Source organism: Medicago sativa, chromosome 3, assembly GCF_051527215.1.
Source record: "Medicago sativa cultivar Bolivia chromosome 3, Bolivia_mono, whole genome shotgun sequence".
Classification (NCBI taxonomy): Eukaryota; Viridiplantae; Streptophyta; class Magnoliopsida; order Fabales; family Fabaceae; genus Medicago; species Medicago sativa.
In genome coordinates, this window is record NC_140751.1 from 52,209,549 (window position 1) to 52,216,498 (window position 6,950).

Consider the following 6,950-nt stretch of genomic DNA (forward strand, 5'->3'; position numbering starts at 1 on the left):
ATTAGAAGTTGGATTCTTCTTCCTTTGTTGAGACATCACAAGTTGTAATGAATCCTTCCTCTTCAATCCATTCTTGCAAGGCTTCCATGACAATGAGTAGCTAAATCCCCTTTGTTGGGATTAGAGGTACTTGATCTTTGCTAACATGTAATCTTTTGATCTATAAATATATGGTTCTAGCATCTTTATTCAATATTGTTGTTATTCTTGCTTTAAATGTTTATTGAGACTCAAAATGCTTTGGACACGAACTTTTGAGTCTAGACATAGAATAACAATCTATCTTAAGTTAATACTCTAGACATGGATGTTAATATTTGATAATCACTTGTAATCTTGAACTTAATGCTTTTGGACATTTAATCGGTTGGGAAATCGTCGATTAGATTATCCGAACGACTTTGTGATCGTTTAAATGTTTGGGAAATCGATGTTTAAACGATCCCTTAGAACTAACGATATCATTTGGACACGAATGGTATTGTCGAGTGATTGTCATAATATTGTTTGAAAGGCTAGAATCCGTTTATGATCATTAGGTTATGTGTGACGTTTGGTTAAGGAACTCTAGTCCTAACATGTTTCACGCCTTATTAATCTCCATTTTATTATTTGCAAAATAGTTAACATAAGTTACAAATGAAACAAAGAAGTACTCTTACAACTTAGAATGATATTTGATGTTGAATGGTCTTTGATGTCGCGCTAGTCCCTGTGGAAACGATATACAATACTTATCTTGTTTGATGCAAAAACATTTCATCAAAATGGCGCCGTTGCCGGGGACTAGCGTTTAGATATCATATATAGTACGATTGATTTATCATTTTAAGCATTTGTACATATTCCGTAAATAATTTTCTTTACTTTATAGTTGTTTGTACTAACCCCTCTTTGGTATAGAAAGAAATGTTTCTTGTTAAGTAATATCCGTTTCAGATTCTCCACATCAAAGAAATCATGGCTGATCATGGTTGTTTCACCTCTGACACTCAATTTTAGTATGAACCATATCAACAACATCAACAATATCCTTCTGAAGATGAACGAATAACCAATGTGGAAAATACTTTGAAAATCTTCATGCAGCAATCCATGATAAACATCCAAGAGACCAACCAAAGATTGAAGAATTTATCATTTCTGATGGAGATGATTCAAGCACAAATCATGGATAACCAAGCCAACATTCAATCCACTCACGGAGAACAAGATAATAATTCAAATATGTGTGAGAAAGCCGGAGAGATTGTTGGAGAAGGTGTTGTTGAAACTGAGGAAGATATAATGTTAGAAGGATGTGGCCCAATGAAAATAATGAAAGAAACAGAGCCACTACATGAAATAGAACTTCCTCAAGAAAGGTCATATAATGAAGAGGCCAAGACTGTTGATAATGGATAAGTGATGATGGTTACATAGAAACATGAACGGTTACTAAGCAAGAAAGAATTAATGGAAGAAAGGGGAAGAAAGTGAGCAAGGCAGAGATTGATCGGGTCATAGACGAAATATGTGCCTTGTTTAACAAATCAAAGTTAGGGAGGATTTGGACTCCACGTCAGCTGTACCTAAAGTTCATGGAATTCCTCCCAAAGCGAAGGAATACAAAAGATGATGTATTGTCCGTTTCATTTTGGCCACCCTAACGAAAAAGGCGTCGAGCTAACGACGTTAAACAAGCGCTTGTTGGGAGGCAACCCAACTTTGTAAGTCTATTTACTGTTTTTAAGGCATATTAGGTATTAGAGTCATGTGCATACATCAAAACATCCAAAACAGAAGCCAAACAGAGAGCAGAATTCTGAAATGTCATTGCTCACGAGGCGAGTAAAATAACCCGCAACTGCGAACAATTTGGTCATTGACTGCGTTGACTACCAAAGTACTAGCAGTTGCGAGTAAAACTACTCGCGAGGCGAGTTGAAGCAGTTCTGGCAGTTTCAAATTTCAAAGCCACTAATTCCCTCATTAATTGCTTGTAACCACCCTTTACCAACATTTACCCTATCATTTTCAGTTTCAATTCTCTTTCTTCCCAAAACTCCAAATTTTTCTCTCAAAGACAAAAACACAAACCCTAAAAGCTTCTGAGACTAATTTAAATCAAATCAAGTCGATTTCATTGCTTATCATCTCTGTGCTTGTATTTCTTTCATACTCAGGTTCGTTTGCTTGTACTTTTAACTCTAATTCATGAATGTATACAAACCCTAGGGTAGAGAACTGGTTTCTGTGATTTGATTATTCAATTTCGAACCATCATAGACTTAAGATGATTCTGAATCACTAAATCTTTGTTAGTTTCAGAACAACAGCGTTTTGAAACAACCCTAATCCTATCAAATTGAAAAATCAAATGGGTTTTCTGTAAAACATGGAACAAGTTGTGATTTAGATTCATCTCTGTGTCTATTTAGAATCAAAAAGCATGCTAAAGTCTTAAAACTGTTGGAAGCTTGAAAAAGGGTCGTTTTTGAAATTTTCTGGGTAACTCGCAATTGCGAGTGAAGTTACTCGCAACGGCGAGTGTTCATCTGGAAACCCAGAAATTCATCACAACTCGCAGTTGCGAGTAAAACTACTCGTGAGGCGAGTTGCATCAGGACCTGTCATACTTTTCTGAAATCAAATGACTGCACCTACTGTTGATAATTTTTCCATCCAATTCTATTGTTTAACTGTTATATCATTTTGTATGTGGTATCTCCTGGTTGTTTTGCAGGTATGGCACCAAAGAAACCAGTCAATATCGGTAAACGTAAGAAAGGCGAAACATCCGCACCCCAACCCCCACCAAGAAACCAATCCTTTGACAGGGAAAAATTTAGGTCTAGGTACCACCAGAACAGGTATAATGAGTTGCTCAAATAGTCCACGTGGACTGAGAGAGTCTTTCAAATCAGCCCCGAGGGACCATACAGACACATTCTCGAACTTTTCATGGAACAAGGGTGGACCAGACTTCTTAACCCTATAACCAACATCAATGCTGAGTTGGTGCGTGAATTTTATGCTAACGCCCTTCCAGAGAATCCCCAAATTGACCCATTCACCTTTGAAACCTTTGTGAGAGGTCGGACAATTCGGTTCTATCGTGAGGCTATCAATACTTACTTGGGAAACCCATTCCATCTAGAGGCTGAGGGTGTGATAGATGATTTCCATGACAAACAAAACAAGGGTCACTTTCTCCTTGATGAAATCCATGAAGAGATTAAGAGGTTCATAATGTTAGATGGCACAAATTATGACCTAAGTGATGTGGGGAAAGAGCATAGGGCCCAATACAAGCTCATGACAAAACCGGCCAAGCTTGTCCTTAGGTTCATCCTACATAATGTCAAACCCAACAGCCATTTGGCCGATTGCACCGTAGATGTTTGTCCCCTAATTTACTACATTCTCAAGGGCATTAAGGTGGACATTGCCCAGACAATTGCTTGGGAACTGAAGTTGGTTGTGCTTCAAGGTCACGGTCAACCAAAAACCCGCCTCTCCTTTCCCGGATTAATCATGGGACTTATCAAAGACACCAATATGCGGTTGCCCTCTTTTGTTCATGAAGTCATCAAAAACCCCATTGATGACGCTTTCATTACCCGCTGGATTTGGAGTGACAAAGACAAGGGTAAAGGCAAGCAAGCTTCCTCTTCTCGGGCACCTCCCTCGCACTCCGAGCAGCCCACGGCTGCTTTTGACTTTGCAAGCTATGCTCAATGGCAACATCAGAGCAATATGCACACCTGGAATATGCTGGCAGCCCAAAACCGTGCAAATATGTACTTCCAGCAATCACAGTATCTGATGCAGCAACATGCCGGGTACCCTCAGGAGATCATGGATCAGTTTATGACCCCTCCCGCATTTCAGACTTATGTCAACTGGCCTGAGGACATGCCAGGTCCTTATGAAGGGGTTGGATGTTATGCAGGTGAAAATGAAGGTGCGGCTGAAGATGTTGGTGGTGATGGCAATGAGGAAGGCATAGAGCAAGATGATCCAGTACATGTGCACAGTGCTACCTCCACTCACCATGGATCAGATGATGACATGCAGGGTTGAGAAGGAAGAAGAGACTTGAAAGCTTGTCCTTAATTGAGTGTTATTTTATCAAAGCTTCAGTCAATTCTTACCTTCTCATTTATCTTTAATTTGCTTTCTTTCAAATACCTTTGAACAATATTTTGCTTCTGTTGTTTGTTTCATTTTACCACATTGACTCGTTGATGACATCCTGTCATTACGTAATATTAGGGACTTATTGTGACATTTTGATAGAGTTCTCATGCAATTTATACTGTTCTGGAGTGCAAAAAGCTTAAAATTTGAAGTCTGTTCAAAGGAAATCGCGTCACGCCAATTTCAAGCCGTGCTGCGATTTTTGAAGCAAAATTACACACTTCCTGTAAAGAGGAAATCGCGGCACGCCATTATACAAGGCGCGGCGCGATTTTGATGGGTCAGGCCCATGACTTCTATAAATACTGCACTCAATCTGAAGAACAAGGGGTTACGATTTTGGAGAGCAAAGTGCGATTTTGAGACATCAGAGACGGCTAGAAGGGCGATTTCTTCAACCTTTTACCAATTCATGTATGTTTTAATTATTTCATTGATTATGCTATTTGTAAACTCGATTATGAGTAGCTAAATCTCTCAGAGATTAGGTCAGAGATGAATCTATGTAACCCTAATTGATACATGTTGCTGTGAAACTCTATTACTTATTAATGATATTCTAGTTTTCATTCAATTCAATTGTTCTTAATGCTTTTTATATCCTGATCAAATATAAACATGATTTTGTGAGAACGAATGACTACTGACCATAGCTTTCGACTTAGACCTAATTGAATTGTTCTAATAAACATGGTTAGTCTAGGAATGGATAATCGTTTGTTAGTGATATTAGGTTAACGTGCTTAAACCTTTGATGATTATTAGACCACCTAAGGAATTAGGGGCTGTAGTTTAAAAAGAGGGTCCTAACTCAAGGGATTGATTAGGGCTAATTTGTTAACTATCGTGAAACTAGAGAATCATTAGTAATAATAGGTGCAGTAACCAATTAGGGGAAACATAGAGGATTCGACAGACCTGATCTCATCTCTCTCTCTCTCTCCATATTTTCTTAATCAACTTTATTTCTTTTATTTGATTTCGTAAAATCAAACCAAATCTACTGCCTAGTGGCAAACCAAAAATAACTTTTATACATCCTAATTATATAACGTAATTGAATTATTGAAGTTAAAAACAGTCCTCGTGGGATCGATATTTTTACTACTTCGATAGTTATTGGTATACTTGCCAATCGTCTATCAAGTTTTTGGCGCCATTGCCGGGGACTGTTGAATTATTTCAACAAGGCAATTACGTTGTAATTTAGGGTTTTTGCAATTTAATTTTCTGTTTTTAATTTTTATTTTTCTGTTTTCATATTCATTTGATTACTTTGCATTGTACTGTGCTACTGAAAAGTTTATCCAAGTTTTGCAGCTATGATAGACAGGTTACTCCTCTATGACACAGAAGAGATTGCTAAGTTGCAGTATGAAAAATATATGCTATCTTTTAAGATCAAAATTTTGGACAACAAAATCTCGGGTTGTGGTCATTATGAGGCGAATCAACCAGGTAGTGATGGTGAAGGGAAGAAAGAGATGATCAACATCGATTACAATACTCAACTTCAGAATATTTGAGATGATTTCTTGGTGTCAAATCAAGTTTCATTTGAGAAGTTTGATGTTCAGTGTGGTGATCTTGTTGAGAAAGCACATGAGTCTCAGAGGAAGCTGGTTCAGATGAAGAGTGAGTGTCACAAGGTTGAGGTGGAAGAAAAACCCAAAGTGAGGAGTGTTGATATATTCCCAAAGTCTGAACCAACGGAGGTTGAGGAAATCACTCGTGTGCAGATGGATGCACGTCCTTCTCTACGGTGGGAGAGCTTAAACTCTAAAGGTTTAACAGTGAGAGCATGGGAGCATCTACTTCTTTGCTACAAATTCATGGAATTCCTACCAAACAAGAGGAAGAAGAAGGATGATATATTCTTTCTGACATATTTGCCACCCTAACAGTGGTTGAAGCGTCAAGCTCAATGACGTAAAAGAAAGCGCTGGGTGGGAGGCAACCCACTGTTTAATTTTCAGGTATGATTTTATTGCTTTCAAAAATAAAAACACAAAAATATTTTTCTTTTCTTTTTAATATGAGGCAGGAAAGTTTTCGAAAAATTGTTCTAGTACCTCCTATCAAGAAAATCATGCAAGGTACTGATGTCTTGCATGAATCTCTCTTCAAAAGTTTTTCAAAAATTCAATAAGACTCAGGCATTTTTCAAGAAAACAAGTTTTGGCATGAGAGAACTCCCTGTTTCTACAAAATTGCGCCGCGCCTGTATATGGCCGCAGCGCGATTTTTCTCCTCAGCCTATAAAAACCTCACTATTCATCATCATTTTCATTCCATTTTTCCTACTTTTCTCTACCAAAAATTTCCCTAGACTTCCCATTCACGAATTTTTCCCATCTTAATCTACCTTATCACTTCCTAAACATCATCAAACCACAATCCAATCACAAATTCATCAATCCAAACCATTATCATTCACAATCCATCATAATTTTCCCAAACTTCACAAAACTTCCTTTTCACCATCTTCCTTAACCACAAATGGCCTCCAATCCACGAAACACCCGCTCAAAGAAAGCCACCAACCCCAAGCCATCCACAAGCAAAGCCAAATGCCCTCGTACCGCATCCGAACCACCCGAAAACGCCATTCATTTTATCAATGACCAAGCCCAAGAGTTCCACAAATCTATGAAGAGTTTCGAAGTCATAGGGGAGAGGAAGTTTGATTTCACAAAGCTTGTGAAATATCCTTTCTTTGAGTCTGAATTAAGAAGGAGGGGGTGGACAAGGTTGAATGAGATGATCGA

The 6,950-nt window shown here is 38.2% G+C and overlaps 1 pseudogene; it reads left to right on the forward strand.

The window, feature by feature from the left end:
• Positions 1-1,065: 1,065 nt before the first annotated feature.
• Positions 1,066-1,733, forward strand: LOC146938187 (uncharacterized; annotated as a pseudogene).
• Positions 1,734-6,950: the final 5,217 nt, after the last annotated feature.